We start from the raw sequence: 14484 nt of genomic DNA on the forward strand, positions 1-14484 counted from the left end.
GGGAGACAGTTGTGGCCATTCAGCAGTATTTAAAGATCTCGAAGTAAGCTGTGGGGATCACAAACCCACAGTCTCTGACCCATTTCTGTCTATTCGCTGCTGCTCTTGTTTTGGGTCTAGGCACCATTTTATTTTTGTTTTGATGCCTATCTGATACATCTGACAAGGCATTAGGCCTCACTTCCCCAAGCCTCCTAGCATCTGATCATGGCCCCTGAGGCTTCTTGGTTGGCCTCAGGAGGCAGGTTTGCCTCCTGGAGGCAGGAAGCCGGCCTGCCCCCTGTCCTCTGTGCCCCCCTGCAGTCTGGCTGGGCTTGCCACCGAGCCCATCCCTCACGAGGCCCCAGCCTCAAGAACAAAAGCCCCAAACCATTTCCAGTAATGCAATTTCATGCTCAGAAGTCTTTCACCACCCTCAGAGCCTTTTGATTCCAAAAAGAGCATGTTCTTGGGAAAGACAAAACAAAGTTCAGCATTTCTGTTTAGTTCCAGTAAGCGCTTTGAGAAGTCCCAGCCCTCCTTCTGACAACTGTGCTTCCTTTGTAAGTGCTGCCACCAGACCTAATTGGGGTTTTTTTCCTCTTAAAAATGAGTTTCCGTTGCTGAAAAACTTAAAAAAAAAAAAAAAAAACTATTAATTCTCTCTCCCTCCTTTTCTTTATCACTTCTATTCTTATGTGACCCTGCTCTTGCTACTTTCTGAAGCCGAATAACTGGGGTTGGGAAGGACAGGAGGGGACAAACAGAACAGCGGTTTGGGTGTCACATTGTCTGTAAAACTGAAAGTGGGCACACTCATGGCTTAAAGGGCATTTGCCCTGGAAACAACCCAAGTGTCCATCAATAGATGCCTAAGCAAAATATGGTATATACATACAAAGGAATATTTTTCAGCCTTTGTTGTTCCATTGCTAAATCGTGTCTGACTCTTTGCGACCCCATGGACTGCAGCACGCCAGTCTTCCCAGTCCTTTACTATCTCCCGTAGTTTGCTCAAACTCATGTCCATTGAGTCAGCGATGCCATCTAACCATCTCATCCTCTGTTGCCCCCTTCTCCTCCCGCCCTCAGTCTTTCCCAGAATCAGGGTCTTTTCCAGGGATGACTCTTTGCATCAGGTGGCCAAAGTATTCAGCCTTAAAAGGAATGAAATTCCGTTTAAATGAAATTTGGACTTCCCTGGTGGTGCCAGTGCAGAGGACACAGATTCAATCCCTGGTCCAGGAAGATCTCAAGTGCCATGGAGCAACAAAAGCCCATGTACAAACTACTGAAGCCCAAGTGCCTAGAGCCCGTGCTCCTCAACAAGGGAAGCCACCACAATGAGAAGCCCAGGCACTGCAACGAAGAGTAGCCCCCACTTAACCGCAACTAGAGAAAATCTGAGCAATACAATGAAGAACCACCACAGCCACAAAGAAAATTTTTTAATTAAATAAATACTAGATTTTTTAAAAAGAATGAAATTTTGACACATGTTGCAACATGGATAGAACTTGAGGACGTTAGGTTAAGTGAAATAAGCCAGACACAAGAAAGACCAATACTGTATGGTTCCACATATATGAGGGACATGGAATAGACAGTTTCATAGAGAAAAGAAAATAGAACGGTGTTTGCCCAGGGCTGGGGGAAGGACGGTGGCGAGATGTTGTTCAATGAGGACACAGTTTCAGCATGGGAAGATGAACAAGTTCTGGCAATGGATGGTGGTGATGGTTGTACAACAGTGTGAAACTACTTAACGCCATGGAAATGTACCCTTAAACGGGGGTCAAATGATAAATTTAATGTTATGTGTATTTTACTGAAAATCACATTTTTTAAAAAGTCATTTGCCCTTGACACATTTTCACTGTGGAGTCAAGTGTGCCTCAGGGCTTGTCATCTGTGTAATTGCTTCTCCTAGGGGTGAGCACAGGGCAGTGAAGGTGAGGATTTGTCCAAGTCCTTATTGTAGACACTGCTGTGTAGTCTGTCCAGTAGTCATCCTCTCTGCTTTCAGTGACAGAGCCCCAATTTTCCTCGAAGCCTCTCCCACTCGACCCCACCCCACACACATACCCTACACCAGCCCACCGAGACGGGTAGAGCTGGCCCTGTCTCCATGTCCGGAGTTGATGACACCTGACTCAGGGCTGGCCAGTTAGCATAATCCATCTCCTTGGTTATACAAGAGGTGTAGGAATAGGTGTAGCAGACCCAGCAGGCTGGCTGATCAGACCAGCAACATAAGCACTGACTCCTTCGAGCCTGCATAGAAAATGCAGCCAGAGAAAGAAAACTTAGTTGAATGCAATGCCAATGGGAGAGAAAGAGACAGAAGATGTGTAGAGAGCAAATCTTGATGATGTCGTTTGAGCCCCTGGATCAAGTCATGCCTGAAGCCTATCACTTCTTCACCTGTGAGGGACAGGTGCCAAAGGAATCACTCTTTTGCTTAAGCTAGTCTGAATTGAGCTTCTGAACTGACAACTAGTAGAGTCCTGTCTAAATTCCTTTTAGCAACTTCCTTTTAGTAACCCTTTGAGATGAGTTGCATTGTCATCTTTATTCTACAAATTAGGAAACAGTTTCAACTTGCTTGGGCTCCCCTGGTAGAATCCTGGTGAAGAATTCTTTCAGCTGGTGAAGAATCCACCTGCAATGCAGGAGACCCCGTTTCCATTCCTAGGTTGGGAAGATCTGCTGGAGAAGAGATAGGCTACCCACTCCAGTATTCTTGGGCTTCCTTGGTGGTTCAGCTGGTAAAGAATCCGTCTGCAATGCGGGAGACCTGGGTTCAATCCCTGGGTTGGGAAGATCCCCTGGAGAAGGGAACGGCTACCCCCTCCAGTATTCTGGCCTAGAGAATCTCATGAACTGTATAGCCCATGGGGTTGCAAAGAGTCAGACACAGCAGAGTGAATTTCACTTTCACTTTTCAATTTGCTTAAGTAACTTGCCCAATGTCATCCACTAAAGAGTAGTGGTCAGAATTCTCAGTCCAGAGCTTGCGTGTTTAATCCCTGTTCTTTGTGGCTTTGTAGGATGATATGAGGAAGATGGTTCTAGAATCAAAGAGTGGTACAGAAGTAGTCTTGTAGTCTTGAACTCTACCAGTTCCTCCCAGGTCTTCTTTGCCCCATTTCTTTTTTCCTGGTTCCCTGGTACTTATGGCGTAATCTTTATTTCTTCCCTCTCTGGTCTTTCCTCTTGATTTATTTTCTTCCTTTCTTGACCTCTTTCCTCCACCATCAGATTCCTTGGGAATTCCCATTCTGAGTCCTTCTTTCTCTGGGTTTAGTGGATAAACTGGCAAAAATCCTTTTCTGTTATCAGAGCTTCTTAAGCTTTCTCTGCTCCAAACTCAGATGAACTAGGACAGGGGAAAGGAGGGTTGTAAAGGGGAAGAAGGCATAATACTTAGAAAGTAAGTGACAGTCATACACAAAATGCTTCAAACAACAGGGGGGCTATTATTTCACAAAAATAGGGTGGACTTAAGACTGGATAAGCAGCATCTCGAAACTTACAGACCAAGGGTCTGTCTCTCTTTCCATTCTGCCATCATTGGACCACTCCCTCATAGTCACAAAATAGCTGCAGTTACCCAGGCATTATTTCCTCACAAAGATTCATCTGGAGGTAGGGAAAAAACTGCATTTCTTGATAATTTTCTTTCAAAATCAGGAAACCTTCTCCAGAAATTCCCTCAGTAGACATCTCTTCTCATCTCATTAGCCAGGGCTGGATCCCAAACCAAACCCCAAACCAATCCCTGGAGAAAGGAATGAGCTATCAAATAAGACATGACTTACCATAGAAGCCAGACCCCAAAGTTTGGTGGTACAAAGACATTTATCATAATCTAATAGATTTTGTGTCAAGAATTTGGACAGAGTACAGGAGACTGAACACCTCAAAAGCTGGGGGCTGAAATCCGCTGAAGTCTCATTTACTCCCGTGTGTGGTGGAGATGCTGGCTGTTGACTCAAGCCCTCAGTTTTTCTCCATGTATAACCTACCCTCACAGGATGGTGGCTGGGTTCCAAGGGTAAGTACCCTACATGAGAGAGATTGCTCACCAGCCACGTCACCTTTTCTGACCCAGCCTCAGAAATCATACAGCATCACTTTCACTCTATCGTCTTCATTATGGCAATCACAAAATCACCCAGATTCAAAGGACTGAGAAATAGACTCTCCTTCTTCATGGATCGGTGGGGTGAAATTCTGGACGAGCATGTAGGATATAGTCACAGCCATTCTGAGACAGTATCAGAGTTGGAGCCTGCTTCGCATGAAGCACAGCCTCACCTGGGGTGCTGTGGGTCAGGTGGACCCCGGGTGGATGATTGTCCAGGAGGTAACTGCATCTGCTGTAAGAAGAGAGCTGACTCTTGTGCTGGGCTCCAACTGTAGGGACCTTCTTGCACTCCTCCAGCCCACCACATCCCTGATGCCTCAGAGCTTTGGCACCTGCAATTCCCTCTTCCTAGAACATACTTCTTCCCATTCTTTGCATGTCTAATGCCTCACCATCTTCCCAAGTGCAGCATCAAGGGCATCTCCTTAGAAAGTCTCTTTTTTTTTTTTTTAATTTGTCTAGTGGTCAGAATTCCACACTTTCACTGCAAGGGACACAGGTTCCATTCTGATCAGTGAACTAAGATCTCACATGCTCTATGGTGTGGCCAAAGGTAAATTAATTTTTTGGAGTATATTTGATTTGCAATGTTAATTTCTTCTGTACAGCAAAGTCACTCAGTTATATATATAGATGAAAGTGTTATATATATATATATATGTATATAGTTTTATATATTTATGTATATGAAAGTGAATTGCTCGGTCCTGTTCAACTTTTTGTGACCCCATAGATTATAGCCCGCCAGGCTTCTCTGTCCATGGGATTCTCCAGGCAAGGATACTGGAGTTTGTATCCATTCCCCTCTCCAGGGGATCTTCCTGACCCAGGGATCAAACCCAGGTCTCCTGCATAGCAGGCAGATTCTTTACCATCTAAGCCACCAGGGAAGCTCAGTTTTATATATATGTATTCTTTTTTGTATTCTTTTCCATTATGGCTTGTCACAGCATATTGACCTTGTTGTTTATCTATTCTATATACAATAGTTTGCCTCTGCTAATTCCTTCCCTCCCCTAACCTCTTTCCCCTTGGCAACCACAAGTCTGTTTTCCTTAGACACTCTGGTGACCTCCAGACTCAATCAGGTCCCTTTCTAGAATTACCCAGAATGACCTAGATTACCCAGCCCTTCTCATGGTGAGTAAGACCCTATCTTTGGGGTGCACAAGGTCGTGGTTACAGGTGTGGCTTCTGGAGTTGGGGAACCTGGGTTCAAATCCAGGTCCTGCCACTCACCAACTGTGTGATCTCAGGCAAGCCCCTCTACCCCTCCCAGCCTCAGTCTCCTAAATGGGGATGAGAGTAACCCACCTACCAACTGGGTTTCTCTGAAGATTGAAGGTGGAGCCAGAGGGAAAGCACTTGATGCCCGGCAGGCAGTGGGTGCCCCATTCACTCCTGCCCTGGGTCGTTTAAAACTTCTTCTCGTCTACAAGCTGAGTGAGCATCTGATCTATTCACTTCCTTCTTCTTGATCTCAGGCTTGACCCAGTGGCCCACACACTGTGGGCAGTAAATCAATATTCATTGAATGAATTAATAAGTAAGTGATTCTACAGCAAGAGTATATCTTCTTCACCAGAAATGATCTTGGACTTGACTTTAAGGAGTGGCCCAGGTGAATGTATATGGTCATACGATGCATTTTTGCCCATGAACACACGGGAGTACATGAAGCTGATGGGGAGGGACGGGTATATGTAGGGGAGCAGGGACTGGAGCAGGGGCACCCCACTTTTCTTGCAGAAGGGACAGTGGTGGGTGGAGCCCAGTCTGAAAGGTGACCTCACTTCAAAAGGCAGAAGCTGACAGTGGCAGGTGGAGACACGTCCTGCTCCTTCACCTGGTGGCCCTCCCAGCTCCCAGCTCTCATCTCAGACTCACGAAAGTGGGGGACAGTGGAGGTACCTGGGGACCTCTGGGTGAGGGGATCTTGGTAACCCGCTCCTGCCCCAGCTCAGCACTCAGAAGCAATTGTCTGATGACACCTCCCAGTCATAAAATGAGGAAAGGAAGCCTTTTTCACCAAACGAGTTATTCCACAGAAGGAAGGTTTGTGAAATGGGCAGATAAGCATCTGAAGAGAACCACAGGCTCTTACTCATACCAGGTTCTTGCCTCCCATCCTCCCCACACACCCCTCCCCGTGCCAGCCTGTGATGGGTGCAGATCCCAGGAGATAAAGGTCCCAGGAAGAAGCTCCAAGAACACTTAGGGGATCCTGGGAGGCAGGTTAACCTGGTGCAGGCCTGGAGGCTGCAGTCGCCAACAGTGGGGTGGGGACCACACACTCCTTCTCTGATTCAATGACTATGTGCCGGCACCAGGGACAGAAAGGACCGGTACACGAGGTGGGAGAGAATGAAAGGCCCCACTCCCACGGCCTGTGAAATCTCAGCAGGTGGGCGGGTAAGAATTAGGAGAGATAAGCCCTGGCCTGTTATCAGCACCCAGAGAGCCCAACCAGGAAGAGCTGTTCTCACCTTCACCCCAGCCCCTGCCCGCCCCAGACGCCTCTCCCTCTGTCCTGGACAAAACTACTTGAGGATTTGAACCCTTCACGCTGAACCTTTGCTCCTCCCCAGTCACCCCTCTGAATGATACGATAATCCTTTCCCAAGTGTGCATGCATGCTAAGTTGCTTCAGTCATATCCAACTGTTTGTGACCCTGTGGACTGGAGCCTGCCAGGCTCCTCCATCCATGGGATTCCCCAGGCAAGAATACTGGAGTGGGTTGCCATGCCCTCCTCCAGGGGATCTTCTTGACCCAGGGATCGAACCCATGTCTCTTGAGTCTCCTGAATTGGCAGGTGGGTTTGTTGTTTTTTTTTAAACCACTAGCACTACCTGGGAAGTCCAATCCTTTCCCAAGAAGTACAGAGAAACTTAAGAGCACAGTTGTGTTTTTGCTTTTTAGAAGCAACTGAAAAAAGAAGCAGAAGCCCAGAAAGACTGCTGCAGACAAATCAGTGCCACCCTGGCCACCCCTTTTCCACCCCCCTCCCCGCAAGGAGGCTCCCACTCATTAGCATGCGTCGGGGGAGGTATCCTGTGGGCAGATATCAGTGGAGGCTCAGTCAGGTTAGGAAGGGGTTTGCCTAAAGATGCAGGAAGGTTTTGTGACCAGAGGTGGCAGAAGAGGTAGCCTCCAGGCAGAAGTTGGCCCAGAGGGGTTTGTGAGTCCCTAAGGGCACTGGCATGGTGCTGGAGAGACTCTTAGAATCCTTGGACTGCAAGGAGATCAAACCAGTCAATTCTAAAGGAAATCAGTCTTGAATATTCATTGGAAGGACTGATGCTGAAGCTGAAACTCCAGTACTTTGGCCACCTGATGTGAAGAACTGACTCATTAGAAAAGACCCTGATGCTGGGAAAGTTTGAAGGCAGGAGGAGAAGGGGACGACAGAGGATGAGATGGTTGGATGGCATCACCAACTCAATGGACGTGAGTTTGAGCAAGCTCCGGGAGATAGTGGAGGACAGGGAAGCCTGGCGTGCTTCAGTCCTGGATTCACGGCTGAGCGGCTAAACAACAAGGGGATTGGCAAGTGAGCGAGAGGGACGGAGGAGAGTCAGGCCTCCTGAGGTCCAGTCTAGCCAAAGGGAGTTCAGAATATCTGTGGAGGGGCACTCAGGGAGAAGTCAGATGGAAGCGGGGCTGGATTGTCTTGGCATCACGAATGGTAAGAGGCGAAGGGATGGCGTCATTACAAGTGGGGAAACAGAGGCTCAGAGAGCACGGGGAGATGTGGGTCCTGGTCCACCTGTCAGTCTGTGTCCCCTTGCCTCACAGGCTGCTCCTCTCCTGCTTTGGTCCCCTCAGGGCCCCATGCGGAGCCTAGTACCTGGTAGCAGCTTCTGGACAACTTCAGCTGGACTCAGGTGAGCCAAGGACTGACTGCTGCTGAAACACACCCCTGCTCCACCCGCAGTCCATCGAGGGTTTCCTCAGCTTTGACCCTGAGTTCTAAGTGCACATATGTGGTCACCACCTTGAGTGCATCTGTGTGAGTCCAGGAGTGTGTGCATGCATGGGTGGGTGAGTGTGTCAAAGGTCACAAGTGAGTGTAAGAGTGGGTGTGCATGTGTGTGTCCATGTGCATGAAGGTGTTGTGAGAAAAAGGGTAAATGTGTATGTGATGTGAGAACACGTGTGAGGATTGTGTATATGTGTATGTGTTACACAGCCAGTTTTCCAGGGCTACGACACAGGTCTTCAGTGTGATTGGGCCAATTGCCGATTCCAAAGTAGAGGAGGCTTCCCTGGTGACTCAGATGGTGAAGAATTAGCCTACAATGCAGGAGACCCAGATTCAATCCCTTGGTTGGGAAGAGCCCCTGGAGAAGGAAATGGCAATCCACTCCAGTATTTTTGCCTAGAGAATTCCATGGACAGAGGAATCTGGTGGGCCACAGTCCATGGGGTGACAAAGAGTCGGACATGACAGAGTGACCACACACACACACACACACACACACACACACACACACGAAGGAAGAGGAAGAAAAGAGCCTTCTGTCCTGTAGAGAGTCTGAGCGCTGTAGCTGAGACACTAAGCGTTTGGACAGGAAGGGACCCCATTTCTCACTGCGCATGCTTGTCTGAGGTTTCATACCTTAGTGAGAGTGTGGTGGCTTTAGAATGGACCCCACCGAAGGTAAAGTGTTGTTTTCTCAACCACGATTGATCAAACTGCCTGTATTTTACCTCCGTCATTATTTCCTAAATGTAGAAAAGCAGGCTTTTCTGGTCCCCCTGAAGAGGAACCATGAGCTTGACTCTAGTGTAGAAACCAACACAGCTTTGATGAGCAGGGTTTAAATAAGCAAAATCATAGAACAGGTCCAAGAAAAAGGACTGAGAAAACACAAGAGTCATGAGTTGACAGAGTGATTAATCAACAGGTTTCCTCTAAGTACCTCCAGGGATGATATTTTTGGGAGAAAGAAGCAGGGTTTATTATCACTGAGACACAAAAATCAACCACTGGGCTACAAAAATCAGTCACTGGGCTGAGGACAGTTGAGTAACAGGTTTAAGCTCTTTGGCACTGGTTTCCTCATTTGTAACATGGGGACGCTGATAAACTTTCACAGGGCTCTTTCAAGTCTTAAAAGGAATATATAGAGATAGATGTGTGTGTGTGTGCATGTGTTGTTTAAGTCTCTTGTGTCCGACTCTTTTGCGACCCCGTGGACTGTAGCCCACCAGGCTCCACTGTCCGTGAGATTTCTCATGCAAGAATACTGCTCTTGGTTGCCATTTCCTTCTCCAGGGGATCTTCTTGACCCAGGGATGGAACCCACGTCTCCTGCATTGGCAGGCAGGTTCTTTACCACTGAGCTACTGTGTGTGGACATAAATCCATACAAACATACCTGCCAACAATCACTTAGCAACATGCCTGACTTGCGGCAAAGCCTTCAGCATTAGAGATCATGATTTTCTTTAAAATTTTTTTAATGCAGTAAAAGTCACATAACATAAAACAAACTGTTTTAACCATTTTAACTACAGCTCAGTGGCACTACGTACATTCACATTGTCATGCAACTTTCACCATCATCCACCCCTGAATTTTTCAGCTTCCTAAGCTGAAACTCTATCCCCACCTCCCCTCCCATACCCCGCCCCCACCGCTGGCCCCTGACATCTCCCTAGGTACTTTCTGAATCAGTAAAAAAAATATCACCAGCACCTGAAATCATGAGCTGAGTGTTAGTGGTGTTTTCACTAATATGCATTTTTCTAAATGCAAAATGTTCAGGGGAGGACCACCCAGATTATACTGCAGTTACCAGCCTCAGTTGAAAGCCTACCCTCCCCTCCCGGGGTCGTGCCTCTCTTAGGACCAGGGAGCCTGGGGAGGCAGGTGCTGGCTCCCAGGAGGACGCACCACCCTCTCGGGTCTCACCTGAATCCACCTGACGTGCCCTCATCAGATCCTGTCCTGTTCCGTGCTCCCCCATCCATCAGCAGCCCCGGCCCTGAGCTGTCTGCTCCCATTAGCTTCCCTGCTTTCCTGCTGTGACTCCAGCGTGGGCTGAAAGCCCTGTCAGGCCCTTTCCCGTTACACTGAGCAGGCGGATGGATCATTTCTGATCTCTCCCCACCTCAATGGCAAATCGGAGCTGTCAGCACTCAACTTGGAAAGCTGCCAAGAGGACCGTCCATGGGGAGACAGACGCTATCAGGGCAAAGGGCACCCCAGTCCCCAAACTCACCTATTGGTGGGGTCCAGCCCCGGCCCCCAACAAAAGGTCTGGCCAATGGGGTCTTTTCCTTCGGCAAAAAATGATGGGGATATGAAGTTTTCAGGCAAAACGTGTTGCAGGTGGATGAGCCTCATCCTGGCAGAAAATTCTTCCCCATTGTTGGAGCTGAGTTTTCTAAATCACTCCTCCTTCGTCAAACAAATCTCTTCATGTGCCTTTATGTCTAAAAATCACATTTAAATATTTGATCCGCTGCCATGAGCTGAGGAGAAAAACTCCTACTGATGGATGCTATTCTGATGAGCTATTCGGAGAATGTGTCCTCGCTATTCACCCGGCACAATTACGGACCTGCCTCTCCCCACTCGCGCACTTTCAAGAAAGCAAAACAAATAAATGCCAAAGAGCTCAGAGTGCACGGCCTGCTGGCAGGGATTAAGGGGCACAGTTCGCAAGGAAGTCGCTGAATGATCTATTTTATCCAGATTGTGTCTGTTGATTTTACTCGGGGATTTTTTTCTCAGTAAACATCATTACATGGCACTGTGTGTTTTCATTGCTTTCAGGAGAAATGAAAGACATTTGTAACCAAAGAGATAAAATGACCAGGCTTGAGGCTTTAAAAAAAAAAAATTTTTTTTTTTTTTGGTGCCAGGAACACAAGCAGAAAGAAACAAAACCCACAGCTCCTAATTTCTCCCCATCCCCAGACTCCCAGTGTCCCATCCACCATAGCAAAAAGAAAACTCTCAAGTGGCAGCCACGTAATCAACTTGACCACACTGAGTAAGACCCCGGGATGAGGTTCCGCACTGGGGCAATCCATTGGCTTCTCTTCATTTAATTCTGGTGGCCAAATGTGAACTTTTCTTCCTGCTCCTAAAGGGTCAGCCCAAAGTATGCAGCAATACTAAAATTCACGGCTGACCAGAACATCCAAAGAGAAAGCAAATGTTTGTTTTCCCTATATTGGATGTGGCTGAAAGTATTTGTCCTTTTACTTTTTTTTTTTTTTAATTTGATCGTTTGGATGTTGAATAAACTTAGAACTCACCCTCCCTGGGAATCTGTTGGCCTGCTCCTGCTCAGAAGAGCCCCAGGGTGCATCAGTTAAGTTCTTTGCCCACAGCCAACACCCGAGGTACCCAGCAGACTGAGTTGTCTGCCTAGAAACAGCTTTAAGTCTGGAAAAGGGCAGTCATCCTTATCGTCATCAGTCAGGTACACCCATCTCTTCTGACCATTTGAGTAAAGTTGTGGATGGGAGGAATATTTTGCTCATTTGGGGAGCCCTGCGCACAGCACGGGGGGGGGCATAGTAGGCTCCCCAAAGACAATGAGCAAGTGAGCCCAAGTATTTATGTGTCTGCCAGTGTCCAACCCTGGATGTTTACTGTAAAGGGCAACACATGTGTATGTCTCTGGCTGATTCATGTTTGACAGAAAACAACAAAATTCTGTAAAGCAATTATCCTTCAATTAAAAAAAAAAAGAAAGAAAGAAACAACCACTCATCCTGTTGTGTTGCCCCTCAGGGCTGTTGCCACGTGCCCACTGCCGGGAACACATCCTCCCAGCCCCCTCCCCTGAAGGAGTCCTGTTGTCCTTCCTGCCTGAACTTGGTCATCAGGACTTCAGAGAGAAGCCTCTTCTGATCTTCCTTCGCGATGTCCTGCTAGTACTCCAGCACCATTGCCTCTCTCCTGCAGGACTTGCGGTAACTGTGGTTTTACATTTATGGAAGTCTTTGACTAATGCCTGTCTGTCTCCCAAACCAGACTGCAAGCCCCCACAGGAGCAAGGACTGTCTGCATTTTCTGTCTCCCCGCCCACCCATATTTGCAGCATCACAGGTTACCAGGCACTCAACACAGATGCATGGTGTGAATATACGATGCTACTTTGTCTTATAGGAAAAACTACAAACCCACAGTAAAGCAACCGGATCCAATAAAAAGAGCAACATAAGGAATCCCAGGAGTCCCACCTGGCAGGTAGGCACAAGGGGATGAGGAGGTGGGGCCCAGCCCTCTGTCCCAGGAAACCCGGAACCTCGGTCCTCCCAGAGGCCAGGGGCTGCTACACCAGGAGCAGCCTCGCAGTATCTAAGAACTGATCTGCATACAAGCCTCCTCTCCTGATCAGCAGTGGCCGACAGAGGCGCAACTGAAATGCAGGGGGACCCATTCCAGAAACTGAGGCTGATAGAAAACGTGCCAAAACAGAGATTGGCCACTGCTGGGAAGGCAAATGACTAAAGGAGGCTGTTCCCCACTCTGAAGCAAGAAAAGTCCTCGGCCAGACAGCGTTGTGAATTATTTGGCAGCAAGAAGTCAAGATATAGTCACTGAGGTCCTATTGTGTACCAGCCATTGTGCTTGGGCTGGAGAAACAGGAATGAACTTCACTAAACTCAGAGCCCAAGGGGGAAAAAAAAAAAAAAAACAGATGTCCATTAATCAAATATACAAGTAAATGAATAAATTATAGTTGTGATTAGGGTATGAGAAGAAGTACAGGGTGCTAGGAGAGCATGTAATAGGAGTAGCTGAACTTGTCTGGGCAATCAGGGGAGGCTTCTAGGAGAAAGTGACATTTAAGCCAACACTTGGATAGTGGATAAGTGTTAGTTGCTCAGTCACGTCCGACTCTTTGGGACCCCATGGACTATAGCCCACCAGGCTCCTCTGTCCATGGGATTTCCCAGACAAGAATGCTGGAGTGGGTTGCCATTCCCCTTCTCCAGGGTATCTTCCCGACCCAGCGATTGAACCTGCATTTCCTGCATTTCAGGCAAATTCTTTACCATATGTGCCACCAGGGAAGTACTCTGCTTAAATGTTGGTATTTAAGAAGAAAACTGGACCTGTGCTGGAAAGGTGGGAGATCAGACAGAAAAGGCCCAGGACTAGGCCCGGAGGTGCTTTAATCCTGGTAAGAACCCACATGAGGCTGAAACCCAGGGCTGAGGTCACAAGGACTGAATGGCTCTCCTAGAGACTGAGAATTCAGATGTCCAACTAGAAGGCACCCATGGCTGGGCTTTGCAGAGAATGGGACATAGCTAGGAATATTCTAAGTCATGCTGCAGCATATGTCCAGCCCCTGGACCTCGCAGAGGGGCCCCCACCACCATATTTGTAGTCTGTGACCTTTCCCCTGGCCAGAGCTGATTCAGGAGGAGGGGACAAGTCACTCCAAGTGTGGCCTTTGGTTTTACTTTAGGGAACTCCCATTCTAGTCAGGTGGCCATCCTGCTGCTGCTGCTGCTAAGTCCAACTCTGTGTGACCCCATAGACGGCAGCCCACCAGGCTCCCCCTTGGATTCTCGTCCCTAGGATTCTCCAGGCAAGAACACTGGAGTGGGTTTCCATTTTCTTCTCCAATGCATGAAAGTGAAAAGTGGAAGTGAAGTCGTTCAGTCGTGTCTGACTCTTCGCGACTCCATGGACTGCAGCCTACCAGGCTCCTCCGTCCGTGGGATTTTCCAGGCAGGAGTACTGGAGTGGGGACCCTCTCATAGGAATGTGAATTTTGAGCAGCCTTAAACAAGGATGGGAAATGCTGATTTTATCCCAGTTCAGGTGCCCGAGGGACCGTCCCTTAGATTTGCATCTAAAATCCTAGAATTGTCCCTTACAACGGTTTGTCCTGAGTTTCTATTCTCAGTTGCAGTTGTTGTTCAGTCGCTAAGTCATGTCCAACTCTGTGACCCCATGGACTGCAGCACAACAGACTTCTCTGTCTTCTTACTATCTCCCGGAGTTTGCTCAAATTCATGTCCACTGAGTCGGTGATGCTATCTAACCAGCTCATCCTCTGCCACCCACCTTTCATTCCTGCCCTCAATCTTTCCTAGCATCAGTATCTTTTCCAGTGAGTTGGCTCTTCACATCAGATGGCCAACGTATTGGAGATTCAGCTTCAGCATCAGTCTTTCCAGGGCTTCCCACGTGGCTCAGTGGTAAAGAATCCACCTGTCAATGCAGGAGACGTGAGTTCGATCCCTGGGTCAGGAATATACCCTGGAGAAAGAAACAGCAACCAGCTCCAGTATTCTTGCCTGGAACATCCCATGGACAGAAGAGCCTGGTGGGCTACAGTCTGCAGGGTCCCAAAGGGTCGGACACAACGG

This window comes from Muntiacus reevesi, chromosome 2 (genome assembly GCF_963930625.1).
Source record: "Muntiacus reevesi chromosome 2, mMunRee1.1, whole genome shotgun sequence".
NCBI classification, from domain to species: Eukaryota; Metazoa; Chordata; class Mammalia; order Artiodactyla; family Cervidae; genus Muntiacus; species Muntiacus reevesi.